This window comes from Lepidochelys kempii, chromosome 12 (genome assembly GCF_965140285.1).
Source record: "Lepidochelys kempii isolate rLepKem1 chromosome 12, rLepKem1.hap1, whole genome shotgun sequence".
NCBI lineage: Eukaryota > Metazoa > Chordata > Testudines > Cheloniidae > Lepidochelys > Lepidochelys kempii.
The window spans coordinates 32,331,316-32,349,017 of record NC_136391.1 but is presented as its reverse complement, the minus strand read 5'-3'; the positions used below and the strand labels follow the sequence as shown (position 1 = coordinate 32,349,017).

Genomic DNA, 17,702 nt, shown 5'->3' with positions numbered 1-17,702 from the left:
CTTTTGCTGATAATATCTTTAAGCTTTTCAGTACGGAGAGACATAACATTTGTTTCTGACAAGAACCCTATGTTGCCTTATCTATTTCATTTGAGAGGCCGTCGACCTCAACTTCTTTAGTTAAAATGAGAGCTTTACTGTAGAGACTAAGTTCTTGAACTTGACTCTTCACTTACAATGAGATTATATGTCCTGGTTGTAAATTTGAAGCCACACATGATATACAGCTATTCTTAGCATTTCCTGTTGATCACAGGGTGGTATTGATTGCCCTGCTTTTGAATCCTTTTCTTATTGGTTTGAAGTCAAGAAATTCAATTTCTTTTTTCCCCTCACAGTAATTTGCAGATTCTTCAATGTATATTTATATTTTATTTTTGTTTCCTCCTTTTAGACATGACAGTAATTTTTTAAAGTGTCCCCCGCCCTTCACCGCAAGAAGAGGATAGCTTAACAAATGTATAGACTTGATTAAAAAATTTAAAACCATATGGCAACAAAAACGTAACTCTTCCTACATATCAGCATGCCAAGGAAGGTCCTTGAGCTCTTGAAATTCTCTTTCTTACCATTAAAAATGTATCTGCTGCATCAGTGCTTCTGGTCTTTGCAGACATCGTTGAAGCAGACAAGGGGGGAGGGGCAGAATGGAGGTGTAAGGCTGAGGCGTAATCAATCTTCTTTGCAGCCCTACAGGTTTGGATACCTTGAATGTTGTATTTTTGTTATTTCTGGGAAGACCTATCTTTGGGTTATAGATTAAAATCAGACAAGTAGAATTTTTCATACCATGAGAATTAGAGAAAATTAAACCTGACAGCTCCTGATAAATCCTCTCATAAATAAATTAGCTGCTGGTGGTAATATAAGTCCAGCCACCATTTGATTCCCATTCTCGAGAATATAGAACAAGTTCTCTTTGTTTTTTAACTTGTCCTCCTCCTCATTATTATTATTATTTTATTATTATATGCCCAACAGTAATTCCTGGAGGTCCCAATGGAGAGTGGGGCCCCACTGTGCTAGACACACAGTAAAATTTACCTCAGAGAGCTTACAGTCTAAAGAGACAAGACAGATGAAGATGGGAGAAAGGAAATGTTATCATTCCCTTTTGTCTTACAGAGGGGGAACTGAGGCACAAAGAGGTAAAGCAATTTGCTCAAGGCCACGTGGGAAGTCTCTGGCAGAGCTGGGAATTGAACCTACATCTGAGCTTCTGTAAAGTCCCTTATCACAAGATCATCCTGCCTCAGCATTTCTTGGAACACGTGTTATTACACTCCCCTTTTCCCCCCATCCCCCGGGCAAAACTGAGAAGATAAAATGGAGCAATAGCAGTAAATCTCCACTGTCTGATGCTAAAGCATCTTGCATAGGTTTGTATAAGTGAAGCTATAAACTGTGCACATTAACTCTAAGCTGAAGGACTGCCTGTGTTGAAAAAATAGAGTATTGGCTCTTTCTCTGTGATAGGAATAGTTTTTACCTGTCCTGATCACTTCCCATCACACCGTAAAATGCAATATGTTGCAAAATGTTCCTTTTTCTTATTTTCAAAAAAGAGAGTCTTATTCATCCAATCAGAAAACAGAGTAGTCACATGGCATACATATCCTCCCATAACTAACCATTTCCTGTGGGCTTCACAACAAATGGCTTGACCTTCAGTTTAAGACCTAGTGGCTGTAACTATTCAGAGCATAATTTCAGATAATGAGTACATTATCAAACAGGAAGATGGCTGATGTTTGTCAAACAAATTACTTGCTGCTCGTTAATAATAATGCATTTCCCATTGATATAGTGCCTCCATTCTGAGGATCTCAATGCACCCTGCAAATCCTGTGATGATATTCACACACACACACACACACACACACAAAGCCCAGGTTTCAGGCAGATATCTCTACAGAAGACTTGTGGAGAGCGTGGGGTGGGGTAAGGGGGAATGGAGGGGGAGGACTGCAGCACAGCACCCCTGATGTTACTGAACCCCAGAGAAAGCTGGGATGGTGGTCTCTGCTGCTCTGCACTTCTTATGGGGTTTTTGAGCCACTGGATCCAGTAGTCCTGTCCCCAGATTTCCTTGCCCCCCAAGGCCTCTATATGGGCTGGCCTATCTGGGGCAGGAGAGGAGACAGACTGTTTTTGGGATACACAGAGGGCATGTAAAGCAGCCTACCCTCCCACAGCCGTGCCATAGCAATCCCACCATGAGGATGAAGTGCAGAAGGTATTGTGTGTGATATGTCACCAATGAATTTCACTCATTAATGAACTGATCCTAATTAGAGCTCTGCAGGTAGGTAAATGCTATTCCCCCCTTTGACAGAGTGGGAAACTGAGGCATAGCGTGATTCAGTGACTTGACCAAGTTCTCACAGAGAGACTGTGGCACAGCTGGGAATAAAATCTAGATCTTCCCAGCCTTAACCACACGACCATGCTTCCTCCCTATGCAGTAACTGCTGGTTATTCTTTAGGCAGTAAATCTGTCCATTTTACCAAACAAACAGTATATATCTATCATCCTATACTTTGCATACTAACTAAGATTAATAGTAATGCATGTGTAGTGAATAAAAATCCTTACTACATGTTAGTATATTTAAAGTGAAGTGGTAATAATATTCCTGTGTAAGGACAGTATAACATAGTGCATTATTTATATGACAGTCGAATGCTGTTCTTATGGCTCTTATTCTGAGTTGCCATTTTGAGTAATATCCATATGCATAACATGCCATTATCAGCAATTCAGCCCACAATGAGGTGAAGGACTCTTCCATACATTTCCCTCCACTCTGCTGAAGAAGTTAGCTGTAATTTTGCCACACAGGTCATAACGTGTTGCCAAGGACATACCACTGCAAATCAACTCAGTTTCCCTTACTCCTCTTGAATTTATAGGAGAATATAATCTGTGGTGGTTGGATTGTTGACCCCACTACATCTCAGATAAGGTTCTTTCTCTAACCTCAACAGAAGTAATACAGCTCAGGCATTGGCATTTGCAAACTTCCATCTCCGTGCCTCAATCTTGACCTGGTGGGACCATATTTAAGGTAATCCAACCTCTCAGCCTATCCTTGGCCACTCTCGTAAGACTACCAAGAGTGCCAGCTATGGTGGCCATGATAGTGATGTGGACACCTGGCCACAGGAACTGGACCAAGACCAACAGCTCATTTCACATAGCCCATTGAGCAAGTATCACTAAGAATACCTGTGCCCCACGTGTGACGGGCTCTGTGTCCCAGTGCCAATCCCAATAGCTATCTACACTGCTTTGTAAGAGGAGACTCATACCTGGAATCTACTTACTAAAAATTGCTTGACTTGGTTAAAAGAAAATGTTGTCCCTGGGCAATAAATTCCTGAATGAAAATATTTGGCTTGACTGCGTTGTCACATTCCCAGTAGCCAAAGTCCCCATTATGCACTCTAGTAACTTCCCCCCCTTGCATTCATCTAATTGAAACATGACTTCTTGTTCGTATCACACTTTCTATTAAGAAAATCCCACCCTGCCTAGCTGCAACCTTGTTTGCCAAGTTCTAGGGGATGGCAAACCTATATATTTGCACTGTAAACCCTGAAGGAAAAGCCTTATCGGCTGTGGTACATCATGCTCAGTGGGGCCAATGCATGCAGTTCAGTAAGAACTACAGTAGAACTTCTTATAAACATACCTGATGTTACTTGCACTGTGCTAAACTACCAGAAAGACACAGGTGTTTATATTTACAGACTAAATATTTATCTGAATTAAGTGGTGGCTCAGTGGGTTATTCTAATTAAGCAATATTCTAACATGGCTCGATTCAGCTTGAAATTCCACCTCTGCAAAAAAAGCTTAGGTAGACCATGTTTTGAACAGTTACAGTCTTCTGTCAGCCTGAATGGTGGTGCAGAGATATAAAAACATTTTGATGATGTAAGAGCAAGAAACCCTATTAAGGAAGGCTTTCTTCCCTTGTAACCATTATTGCTGAACAAGTCATTCTGATGATTTACCTAGTGAGTCCTAAGTGTCCTTATAAATGTAACCCCCATCCACCCACCCACCTACACTTTTTTTTTTCCTGAGCAGATGGAAGTCTGAAATGGAAGAGAATAAAAACATCATTTGCTGGAGTCCTCAATTAATCACAATCAAGTTTGTGCATGTTATACTCTACAAGGGTAACAACAATGAAAGGCAGGGAGAAAAGGATGCTTTCCTGAGGCAATGATGAAGACACAAAAGCAATAAAGGATCATACTTCACAATAATGTGGAGATAGATGACAGCACTAAATAAAAATGTTCCTTTAAACGTACTGTAAAAATAAAGATGTTTGGATAGATTTATCAGTCCTGCTACAAACTCAAAATCCAGGAGAAACTATGGGCCAGATTCATCCCTTGGGGAACACTGCTGACTCCAACAGTTCCTCTAGGGATGATTTTGGCCCAGTATTTTTTCTAATTGTTTAAAAATGACTTCATTTATTAAAGAGCTTTTTTTCCCCTTGTTTTAAATGGGACAGGTAAGTAAATATAACATTAGACGATCCCTTCATTTGACATGAATTATCAGCTATTGTACATCCCTTACCTCTTTTATGACTGAACCATCTATCAATAAATGTATGGAGGGAAAAAATGCTCAACCTTTGCTTATGTGCCTGGGATTAGTATGTTACACATCTGATCCCATGAGACGAACATGTTGGGTTTTTTTAACCAGTTTTTTATAATGGCAAACCCTGTTAGCTGAAAATAACCCCCAACACCCACAAAAATCCTAGCCTGCTTGGCTTCTAAAAATTCAAAAACTAGTGAGATTAGTTTCTGGGGTCTAATTCAACCACTCCAATGGTTACATAAAACAATGTGTTTGTAAAATGAGATTATCCATTGCAGGCATATAGCGGGATACTGCTTGCAGAATGCCATTGGGACAATTTTGGCAATGGTATCAAAGCCATTAGTTTTGGATATGTGTGTTCACTGGATGTTCAGAGCTGTACATTTCCAGTCAATTCATGAAAGGTTTTTTAAATTACAGAAAGCGCTTCATTAATTGCTTTGAAAAAGGAGAAGCATCAAATATTGGACCCTGTAAGTGCATTGGGCATAGAACTCCCCTTGATTTCAATGAGAGTGCTGCACTAGGGGCCTGACCCAAAATGGTTGACTTCAGTGGGTTTTGGATTAAGCCCAGGGAGTGCCTGCATGATCCAACTCTTGGTGATTGCTAAATAATGCCACTCTTGATTAATCCAGTTTTTTAATAAAAAGCAAAATCATTGGATGTAGTTTTGAAGTTGAACCATGCATACATGCGACTCAGCCTCGCAAATTTTTGCCTGCTCACCACATTAGTTTTTTTAATGGTCAGGTACAGTGTTTTTAGTATGTTAGTTATCATCAATCATTGTTGTAAAAAAGAAGTCAAGGATATTTTGGGGAAATGAATAATATAATACTTATCTGCCTCCTAGAGCGCTGTGAGGTTTACTTCATTCCTGCTATTAAAGTAGTTTGAAATCATTGCTATACAAGTATAAAGTTCTGTAATAATGTGCGGTGGTGTAATATCTTAATTATGCATTTGTATTTGCTATTTTTACCATGCTAGCTGGAGCCCCACTAGTGCAAATCTGTCTACTTGGGCCAGGAGAGTAAACCATACTCTACAGGGCATTAGAAAACTCCAATCTGATGTGCACATTCTCCTTTTCTTCAATATGTCTTTCCAAGCTCAACATGAGTCAAGTATTCTTGCTCTACCCTCATTTCTGCACCAACACAAGATGCCAGAGATGGAGTATTTCAAAGGAGTGGGCTAAAACACAGCACCAGTAAAACAATTTTGTTTTTGGGCAGAGGAGATTCTGAGTAGTGTTTACACCAATAACTGTAATGGTAAAAAGCAAGTGTCTTGTGCCCTCCTTGCAATCAGCACAACCCACATGATCCCTGATCAACAACAAATTGATTAATTTAAATAAAAATAATCTTCCTCTGTCCTCTGCCCCGAGTCCTAACTCTGGAATCCCATGCAACTCTAATCAGCACATTTATATACTGATTTTCCTTTGCCCTCCATTCTCCCAGCCAAGAATCCTTCCTTGATCCCTGAGTAATAAGAAAATGATTTGTGCAAACAAAAATAATTACCTTTCTTTGCTCTCCACCCTCCTATCTGCATAATCTCACCAGTTTCATGTTTAACAAATTGATTTATTTAAATAAAACAGATGGTGATCTCCTTTTAACTTCTGCAGTACATCTCTGCTGAAAATTCATCTCACAAATTCTCATATGGCGAAAAGGACAATTTTTTTTAAAAAAAGAAGCTATACCTCCTCATCTGACCTACCCAAGAGAAACCTTGCTTTCTCTCACTGAGCCCAGCTAACTAAGAAACCTTCTAAACCTGGGAAGATCTGTCAATGGGGAACAGACCTAGGCCATTCCAAACAATAAGTAAAGTAAATCACATGTACCTTTATCTCAATGCTCTGTGCCAATCACAGCTGTTAAATCAACAGAATAGCTCTTTTGTATGAAGGATCCATACAGGGGGAGCTGCTTGCATTTCTAACACACTGTAGCCACCGTGTGTGTTTCTCCAGTAGGAAGTTCCAAAGCAGTAACAACCCCAACTATAAACCCAGTGGACAGCTTTCCAGAGTGTCCTTAATTAATGTGCAGATGTGCAATTAAAGTGCCCTCTCATGCCTCACATAAAACACAAACTTAGTGCCACCTAATACCAGCATGCTCAGTGACAAATGCCAGCAGCAGATGCCACTCTGCCATGTGCAAGCCTGTCGACTTATTCATCAGAATTCAAAAATCTGTCAGACACCCCATTAGGACCCGATCCTGTTGTCAATGAAGTCATTTGTAAAACTTCCATTGGCAATGGAGGTAGAATCTAGCCTAATAGCAGTTTATCAGTTTGTCCTTGGAAAGGGGAGGGCAGTAGAGTAAGGTAAGTGATAGCATAAGGCTCACGTTATTTAGATCAGTGTTTCTCAACCAGTGGATTGCAACCCCATCGTGGGGCGGGGTGGGGGGGTGGGGAGAGGGGTAATCACAAAAGTCAATCAGGAGATCACGCAGAGAAAAATCTTGCTGCGCCACTCCCCACACACCCTTACCCTTCAAGGTCAAGCAGTCTCTGTCAACCTCTTGAAACACTAACATAAATAAATGATGTAGGCTTTGTTGATATTGATACATTTTTTACTCTTAATTTTATATGTAAAGGGGTCATGAAGTGTTTGACTTTGAATAAAGGGTCACCGAGCTGAAAAGATTGAGAAACACCTGCGTTCTTCTGTTCTGACAGAAGCCTTATAATTATATAGTTGGTTTTTGCACCGGAACTTACTTTGACATATGCACTTGGAGTTAGACATCTTCCAGTTTGCATTTGCTAATTCAGTCTGCACAGAGTTTTGAAGTCTGATCCAGTTCGGTTTTATATTCACGTCAGTAGAGTTATTCCTGGCTTTGCAAAGGAGAACGTGAAACCAGAATCAGGCTCCAAATGGGTGCAAAAAAGAAGAAACAACGAAAATTCTCCTTTAATAACTTGTACATACAATTGCAGCTGCAAAGTTAGATGCTACTTTTGAAAATATGGCCCTGAATCTTGGATAGCCTGAGAGGACTCTTTGAGCAAGTTTTCCTTTTACAGGGGTGTCAGGATTAGCAGAACATGGCAATGGTGATGGCAACAGGATTAAGCAGCAACCCTAATGGTATTGAACAGTGAGCAGAAAGCTACTTTGCACAGCATGTTCGACGGCAGGTGAGCCTTGCTGAGTTCTTACAGTAAGCAAATGGAGATGTGTATTTCCTTTCCATGGTCATCCTTGCATGCCTTTCACATCATCTTACACTCTCAGGACCCAGTGATGTATTTACAGTCTGAAGGTTAAGATTTTCATTTTTTAGATCATTAGTGGATACAGACAACCAAATCAATTAGTAACATGGAAAGAAGGCAGGAAATTAGGACACAGAAAATGTACTTTAGTACAAAGAAGCATTGAACAGTATCATATATATCCTCAACTACTTTAATTGCCTCTAAGTTTTCATCGTTGTACTTCTATAAATGAATATGACTGTCATCCAAAAAGTCTGTTGGGCATTAAAAGGCATTTAAAATATCAGTGGTTTGGTGATTCTCTCCCTCAGTCCAGGCCCCAATATTATCAGTATGAAATGAAGCTATATAGTTATGTCTTACTTCATTAAAATGATTAATTTTTTTTTGTTCAGATGCAAAGGTTAATTGCAGTCTGTTGGAATGACAGAAACAATGCATCATCCATGACCAAATGGGATTTTCAATTGCCAGAAAAACTTCTCCTTGAAATCTGATGGAGCTCAGATCTCTCTTCATATAGGTTAATTTTCTATATATTTTTGCAAGACTGACTATGTGCTAGTAGGGGCTGAACCTGAAAGGTTCAAGGGTTCAGTTCACATCAGCACTCCCAAGCCTGCATGCTTATCCAAAGCTTGTGCAAACTTGTTGGGACTAGAAATTGGCCAGAAAATATTGCAAGAACAGTCTGTTGTGCTCCTTCTTGGTTCCAGAATGGTGAGAAATAGCAGTTATTTCATATTTCCCCTTCTGTTCGTTGCTGAAACCAGAAGGCAGAAAGGAAGAAAAGAAATGAGCAAAGTGACAATTGGTGTTTTTCAATCCACAGAAAAGGTTGGGGTCAGTTCTTGTTTTAGCTAAGTAGGTTTGCCTAGACTGATCCTGAGAACTATTATAGATCTTAAGTAACATGGGTATAAATACAAAGAAGCTGTATGTCAAGGTATTGTTATTGCATGTAAAAGTTATTGACAAAGAATTCTAGCAGTAAGGAGATAATAAATCACATGATAAATTATAGCGTCTGCAGTCAATAGTTGTTTAATATGATGCAAATTTTAAGTGAAATTTAGAGCATACAACCATTCCATGTGTAGCCACTTCCTCCTGCTAGGTGAATTAAACATGCAACCAGAGAATGTAGCAATGAATTACATTCAACCTCAGAAATGCTTTAGAATGTCTTCAGGAGTGTCTGCTTGCTCCAGTGATGGATTATAACTTAGCATGAGATCCCACAGGCACAGCAAGGTATTTATGTTGCCTTCTGATTGCCCAGACAGTTGGAACAAATGTTTAGTCAGTGCTAACAGAAATCAGAGCATTGCTGGTCCTCCCCCCCGCCCCCCACTTCCCAGTTGCTGGAGTATTATAAACTGCCGAAAGCAACAATTGCTGAAAAATAATTTACAAAACTACTTATAGTGGCCCTTACTGACAATGGATAAAAGAACAAGAAGTACTTGTGGCACCTTAGAGACTAATAAATTTATTTGGGCATAAGCTTTCGTGGACTAAACTTACTTCATCAGATTTCAACTATTTCCATCCCACTATCAACCTCAGCCTGGACCAGTCCACAAAGAGATCCACTTCCTGGACACTACAGTGCTAACGAGCAATGGTCACGTGAACACCAACCTGTACCGGAAACCTACTGACCGCTGTACTTACCTACTATGCCTCCAGCTTTCATCCAGACCACATCACATGATCCGTTGTCTACAGATAATGCTCTAAGATACAACTGCATTTCCTCCAATCCCTCAGACAGAGACAAACACCTACAAGATCTCTATCAAGCATTCTTAAAACTACAATACGCACCTGCTGAAGTGAAGAAACAGATTGGCAGAGCCAGAAGAGTACCCAGAAGTCACCTACTAAGGGCAGGTCCAACAAAGAAAGTAACAGAACACCACTAGCCATCACCTTCAGCCCCCAACTAAAACCTCTCCAGCGCATTATCAAGGATCTACAACCTATCCTGAAGGATGATCCCTCACTCTCACAGATCTTGGGAGACAGTCCTCGCTTACAGACAACCCCCCAACCTGAAGCAAATACTCACCAGCAACCATACACCAAACAACAAAAACACTAACCCAGGAACCTATCCTTGCAACAAAGCCCGTTGTGGTTGCTGGTCCACATATCTATTCAAGGGACACCATCATAGGACCTAATCACATCAACCATACCATCAGGAGCTAGTTCACCTGCACATCTACCAATGTGATATATGCCATCATGTGCCAGGAATACCCCTCTGCCATGTACATTGGCCAAACCGGACAGTCTCTACACAAAAGACTAAATGGACACAAATCAGACGTCAAGAATTATAACATTCAAAAACCAGTTGGAGAACACTTCAGCCTCCCTGGACACTCAATTTCAGACCTAAAAGTCGCAATTCTTCAACAAAAAAACTTCAAAAACAGACTCCAATGAGAAACTGCAGAACTGGAATTAATTTGCAGACCAGAGACCATTAAATTAGGCTTGAATAAAGACTGGGAGTGGATGAGTCATTACACAAACTAAAAACTATTTCCCCATGCTGATTTTTCCCCTACTGTTACTCACAACTTCTTGTCAACTGTTTGAAATGGGCCATCCTGATTATCACTACAAAAGTTTTTTTTTCTCCTGCTGATAACAGCCCACCTTAATTGATTACTCTCCTTAGAGTTGGTATGGCAACCCCCATTTTTTCATGTTCTTTTTGTATATATATATATATATATATATATATCTTCCTACTGTATTTTCCACTGCGTGCATATGATGAAGTAAGTTTAGCCCATGAAAGCTTATGCCCAAATAAATTTGTTAGTCTCTAAGGTGCCACAAGTACTTCTTGTTCTTTTTGTTGATCCTGACTAACACGGCTACCACTCTGAAACCTGACAATGGATAGTTATTCCACAAGTATTCCCATTGACTTAAATGGAACCATTGGTGGAGCAAAGTTCTATTCAATGTAGTAAAGGTATCACAATCTGGCCCGGTGTTTGAAATGTAGGAACAACTAATTTACTGCTCTGTTTTGCAGTGAGTGTACAGTTCAAAACAGATGCTCCCCAAAAGTTTCAGTAATGTCACAGAATGTTAATGGATCAGGAGGGAGACTGGCTGCCTTGCAGGAATTCAGGCAAGCGTACTCGTCAGGTATCATCCATGTAGACTGTGTGCCTTGAGTTTTGCTTTGAGCTTCATGTTTGAGCTAACCCACAGTCTCAACAAGAAAAGCAAAAACTGAGCTTCACATCAGATGCCGAGAACGTCAGATAATGTTGATTTAAAGCAAACATTAATCTGCCCAGATTTGCTTGGCACTGAGCCAAGGTTCACTCAACAGGTTGGTGAACCCTAGCAAATCTTTCTAAGAATCTGCTTTGTGTTTTGAGTTTGTACTGTGATCTGAAATTAGCTGAGTTTCATGTGGGTTTGATGTGCAGGTTTTGGAAGGCTTAAGGGGACAAATCCAGGGAAATACTGATATTATTGTATTTGCACTAAAGATTGAGGTAGTTGTACATTGTCCCTCTTGGCACTCCTGGATGCCAAAACTGGACAATGATGTTGATACTCTCAGTATGATTTTAAAGAAAACAAGCACAGTAAACTGGCTTCTTGTATTCTTGTTTCAGGAGAAGGTGTTGTTTGAGCTCTAGGAGACGCTGTAGCGTTGCGTCATAAATAAGAGCATCACTGAGCTCAAAAGCATCATGCCCCTCTTCCCTGGCTTCTTATAATTGTCTCTAAACCTGTACTGCATGGAGAAGTTGTGGGGTTGTAAAGAGTTCAAGTATGTCCAAAGGTATATCAGCAACTTCCATGTTAATTGGTTTCAGATAATTATGTATTGCTAGGAAAGTTAATAACCTTTCAGAACAGGACTATGTTTTACTCATGTGGGTGGGCAACTTATGTTATGACTGGGTCCCTCATGACATCTGCATTCATAATATAGATGGGACTGGAGAGTCTGCATAGCTAAATGTAAAATGTTTGGATGTTTTCAATGACAGCCTTACTGCCACAAATATAGGGCATTCCTTGATCCTGATCAGGTTGGAAAAACCGTGAGAACTGACATTTTCTAGCAGTTCCATTTCCAGCCCTGGCTGGAATCTGGAAGAGTATGTGATGAAATGCAGATGTGAGAAAATGTGGAGGGGGGAGAGAATAATTAATTAGAAAATTAAGAATTTCAAAGTGTTTGGGTTCATTTCTAGAAATGGGCAAAAAGGTGAATATTTGGGGGGGGGGAGCAGACAGAAGCTAATTATATTTTCTATACCAAGGAGGAAGCTTAAAGGCTTAATTAGGCTCAATAGAGTAGTAACTGCGTGAAATGTAATTCCTTGTAATATACAGGAGGTCAGATTGGAAGATCTAATTGTCCCTTCTGACCTTAAACTCTATGAATGTTACACAAAAGAACTAAAATTCATGGTTCCCAAATATAATAGGTAAGAACAAATGTAATTCTTTGAGTGTCCTCTAATATCCCCAAGGTTCTACTCCTTCCAGCCAGATGAGCGGATTGTAGTAAAGCAGCAAATTGAATTGTCCTGTCAGTCAGTTCAAAAGTACAGTAAAAGAGAAAAGCACTTTTGTCAATAATAGGCTGAAGCTGACATCTTTGTTCCTCTATTAAACAGTTGTGTTTGCACCTGCTTGTATCACTTCATTTTTCCACTAAGGTTGTCTAACTTATTTAACTTGACAGACTGAGCACCCCTCAGAGGTCTTTGAGATTCCAACCAGCATTGGAAGTGACAGCCCAGATAACACAGGTAATCATATAGGACCTTGTGGGACTGCACTGACTACTTTTTAATTGATATTTCCAAGTTTCTGTAATAAATTTATTTCTTAATTATATACGCAATGTCATACATGGTAGCTAATGATTACTACTAATTTAAGTTTGCAGGCTAGGAGGAAGTAATGAGCTATAATATTCCTCACATTAGTCTCTGGGTCTGAAAAACCCATTTCCCTCATTGAAATCATGATTATTTTTAAAATTAAGATTTTCTAACAAAGCAAAAAGAAAAAAAGGTGCACATTAAATCCACTTCTTCCCAAATAAAAGGAAGCTTTATGAAGTTAAGGTACTAAATTAGGTAAGTGTTTTTAATTAGCTGATCATTTCAGAAAGCTCATAAAACATTTAAATAACTCTGAAGTTATGTATATTTAAGCAGTTTAATGGAGAATTAAAGTCTTAAGTGGTAAATTTGAAAAGTAAATACAAAAGTCTATAGAGGAATGTTAATTGCTTTTTCTAAGTTTCCCACCTGGACTGATATGTTATAACTCCTGATACATTTTGTATTTATAATAATAATGGGTTGGATTAGGCCCAGATAATTCCTTTAGGTGTTTAACTTCACAATTCTGCAACAAACATGGAAGTTACTTCCAAAAATAATAAGTAGAATATGAATATTCTAGAATAATATATTTCTGGTTTAAACTCTCAGAATCCAGGGAATTTAGGGACAAATTCACCACAGGAACTCAGCCAAAACCCACTGAAGTCAATAGAAACCCACTGGTGCCTTCTTTCAAATCCCTTGATTTCAACACCTAACTGCCTTTTAGCACCATCAAACTGACTTGCACAGGCAGAAAAATGTACCCACTGGAAAATATCATTGAACGTATGTAAGGAAATATCATGCCAAGAGATGGGATTAGCACCCAGATGAATTCTCATTTGCCTGTAGGTAATTTGGGAATATTTTTGCTTTTCTTCTGACTTCACTGGATTAAATTAAAACCTTATTTGAGAGTTTAGTACCCCTATAATGCTTGAAGCTAATTAAAAGAAAAAATAGGTGTAATAGCTGGGTTTAAAAAGGATGCTTTGTGTATATAAACTGATCACTCAGTGTTAAACTTTGGATAGTGAGGAAGAATCCACAGGAAGAGGGGAAGTGGAGAGTAGTCTGTAAGTGACCTTACAGAGCTTTCCTGGAACCATTCCCTCTGCTAGGCATTGTTTGAGGGGGCCATCGAATTGGGAGACTGTGTCCCCTTCCAGTCAGTGGATCTGCAGATAAGGAGTTCCCTCCTGCCTTCCGTACAGAGATGGGAACCTCTCTGCATGGACAACTACTGTGCTACTAGGCTCCAACAGGAATGGTGCTGCCATTGTCTGGGTGCCTATGTGGCTAGGTGATAGCAACCAAGAGGGAAAACCTGAAGGGAGGGTAATGTAGCTAATAACTGTGTGATGTTCCAGTCGATTTCCAAAATGAACCCTGGGGGATGGTGTCATGGAGAATAGCTCCTCCCATGTTTTACATCCTTCTGCACTTTCGCTGGCACCATAATTCTCTGACCAGTCTGAGCTTCAGCAGAGCTCCATCAATGCTAGGAAAGGAGAAGAAGAATGGGGATCTCCGGTAGTCCTGCCCTCTCCTTGTGTGCAGGCATAGGCAGATCAATAAATGTAAGATTCCCCTTATATACAGATCCCAGGAGGGATGATCTGGGCCCATATATTTGCCTTCTCTGTGCCTTTATTTCCTCAGCAGTGGAATGGGGATAGTAGCACTCTCTTATCTCCTGGGGTGCTAGAAGGGTTGATTATTTTTGAAGCCTTTTGGGATTCTCAGATGCAGTGTGCCTTAGAAGTGAGATGTGTTATTATAAGGATAAAGAATAATTTTGCTGCTTCACATTAATGGTTAATATCTGCACCACAAAATCTGCTTGATTACATAAAGATCCTACTAAGCATTTAATCCTAATCTACAGGCTGATGCATATTCATTTTATTTAGAATATTAATTTAGTCCTCAAAGGTTAATCCCTCTCAGGTGTGTAATTAGATATAGCAGTGTCTTGACATCTCTGGGCTCACGCATGTTGGAATGGGTTTTCCTAGTGGTCAGGTCTGTAACTGTAACCCATTTTCAAATTCAGCCAGCAGTCACAGAACGCAACTTGGCATGCTAGAAGCCCTGGCGAGTTCAAAGACTTTGCATCTAAGTAGAAAAAGGGAAATACAAATAGATGAACAACCCATAGAATGAGTTCTAAAATTCTGGTTTCATTCATCCACTGGCAGGTTTACTCATCTTCATTAAATGTCAGAGGAAAATGGGAGCACCCCAGACTAAACATCTTTGTATAACTTTTAAATATAAAACCATCAGAGTTTAAAATTGTATTCACTAGTAGGAATGCTGCCATGTGCTGTTTCAATATTTTTGTTTATCGTGATATAGAAAGTGTCTGATTTTCCAGCCTGTAAACTAACTATGGATGTCCTGCTTGAGACCTGGGGCCTGATTTCCAAAGGTGCTCAAACCACAGCTCCTGTCCACTGGATCCATCCCCTTCAGAGGAAGGGGTATCAAAAAGAACAGTGGCCTGTGTGTGCTCTGCAGCTCTGCAAATCAGGCCCTAAGTGTCTCAGATCTGGCCCCAAATTCAGAGGTCACTTTAGAAAATTTGGTCTTTATGTGAAATGATGATAATATTCATCTCAAAGATATACTATGATGCTTCATTAATTAATGGCTCAGTCATTACACTAATTGAATCTATTTCCCCATGTTAAGTATCCTCACACCTTCGTGTCAACGGTCCGAAATGGGCCATCTTGATTATCACTTCAAAAGTTTTTTTCCCCCTGCTGATAATAGCTCCTCTTAATTAATTAGCCTCTTACAGTTGGTATGGGTACTTCCACCTTTTTATGTTCTCTGTATGTATGTATATCTTCTTACTATATGTTCCATTCTATGCATCCGATGAAGTGAGCTGTAGCCCACTTAAGCTTATGCTCAAATAAATTTGTTAGTCTCTAAGGTGCCACAAGTACTCCTGTTCTTTTTGCTGATACAGACTAACATGGCTGCTACTCTGAAACCTGTCGTTAATTAATGGTCATAAAGCACTTTGAGATCCTCAGATGGATGGTGTGACCTAAGTGCAAGGTATCTGTATTATTGTCTCATCCTTTGAAGCAGGAACGAACAGTTGGTTCGTCATTGTTCTGTTCTCAACCTCTCCCTGCTGAATGGTGATGAAAGCAATAAGATATGAGAGGGTGTGTACTGAACTAAGGGTATTGCTTTACCTCTGATGTATCATTAGATATAAGGCTGCTTTTAGCTGTAAACGCACAAGGGATGAGGAGAGCCCAGCAGACATGCATTGTGTCATGTCTTAATGCACTTACTGAATGTCTCTATGCAAATATCATCAGGAAAGCTGAGATTTCCAAAGGTGCCTATGGGAGTGAGGCATCCAACGCATACTGCCTTTGGGTAGGAGTTCAATGTCTAACTACCATAGGCGCCCTGGAAAATTGCAGCCTGAAACATTAAATCATTCAATGAGTTGTAATAAAAAAATAGTGTTCTTATTCCAATTGAAATTGCTCCGTACTTTAAATTATCTATTAAAAATAAAGAATTATAAATAAAGTATAACATGATTGTAGAGTTCCCATTTGTAGGGCGGCCTATAATTAGGCTCTACAGTATTGGCGGGGGTAAACTTGTGCCTCGCTGGTAAGAATTCTTTTTCCCAGTCTTCAGGTGTGGGAGCACAAATAAAATTTGGTGGCATGGAGATGTTCTAGCTCCTTTGCCAAATGTTTATCCACAATGCAGGCCATGACCTTTTATATTTTAAGTTGAAATGGCTGGAATCTTATCTATGGAGGATGTGCATGTGGAATAACTTCCATAGTGTTTCAGGACACAATAGAGGGGTAAATTCTGCCCCCATGCACCCAGATTTGAACCAGAATAACTCCACTGGCTTCAGGAAAGGTACTGTGGATTTACACCAGAGTAACTGAGAGCAGAATTTGGCCCACAATACATGTAATTCCTCCTAAATTATATTAAGCTTCCATACTTTTCTGAGTGCTGCAGTAGATTATTATGACTCCAACAGATGGTTCCACTGAGTAAGTAATGTGCATTTTTAAAAACTGGGTGAATGCCTATTTACTTTATACAATTGTCTGTAAAAGCTCTGAAGGCCTGATGTAGTCTGTTAAGTAAATAACTAGAAATAAAACACACGCTCAAAATTCTTTAAATATGCATTATCCCATTAAACTATAATGGTTGGAAGGAGCTGTGGTGTTTGGGAAAAATTATACATGTTTCTTAACAACTGTCCAAATACATATTTACACATACTTACAAATGTACACAAACCATCTCAATATGAACCCAGACAAAAGAGCCTTATTAAGCATTCCTCTAATGTAGTATTTTTAGTAGCTTCATCACTATAAGTAGCCAAAAGCCACAAAAAACATCAGGAGAAATGCTGGCTGGCTTTGAACCTACAAGTCTGGGGTCCTTAAAGACATAAATTATGTCCCTCTGACTCACATATGAAACAAATGATCTCAGGTGGCTTCAGGGGTAGTGGCAAAACCCTGGAGGTGGAGCTAGCTCATTAGCAGGGTCTGTCCATCTGGTGACCGAGACTGGAACCATGACCCCCTCGGCTTGCATAGTAGGTAGCTCTACCAGATGAGACAAAAAGGGCCCTGCTGTGGCCAAGAACTTTGTTAGCTGGAACTTGGGCTTTGAATACGTTCACTCTCATTGTTGGACTTGCTCTTTGTAAATACACGATTTGTGACATCAAAACACGTTAGGGTTTTTGTCGACTTAGAATTTGCTGAGCCCCTAAGGGCTTCCTCTGGTTTCATATTTTGTGTCTGGATGTAAATATTTGTATGTTACTAGAAAGACAGATTTTCCTTTAGCTTGGAAGCTTTTCAGAACAGGGACCTGGC

At 39.7% G+C, this 17,702-nt stretch overlaps 1 long non-coding RNA gene across 1 annotated transcript in view; it reads left to right on the top strand.

The window, feature by feature from the left end:
• The first annotated feature begins 1,301 nt into the window (after nucleotides 1-1,301).
• The window catches only part of LOC140896348 (uncharacterized), an 88,303-nt gene continuing 71,902 nt past the window's right edge, over nucleotides 1,302-17,702 (top strand). Inside the window, exons 1-3 of the long non-coding RNA XR_012154525.1 lie at nucleotides 1,302-1,379; nucleotides 7,703-7,816; nucleotides 12,642-12,708. This is a non-coding gene — a long non-coding RNA (uncharacterized LOC140896348). The remainder of the gene's footprint in view (nucleotides 1,380-7,702; nucleotides 7,817-12,641; nucleotides 12,709-17,702) is intronic.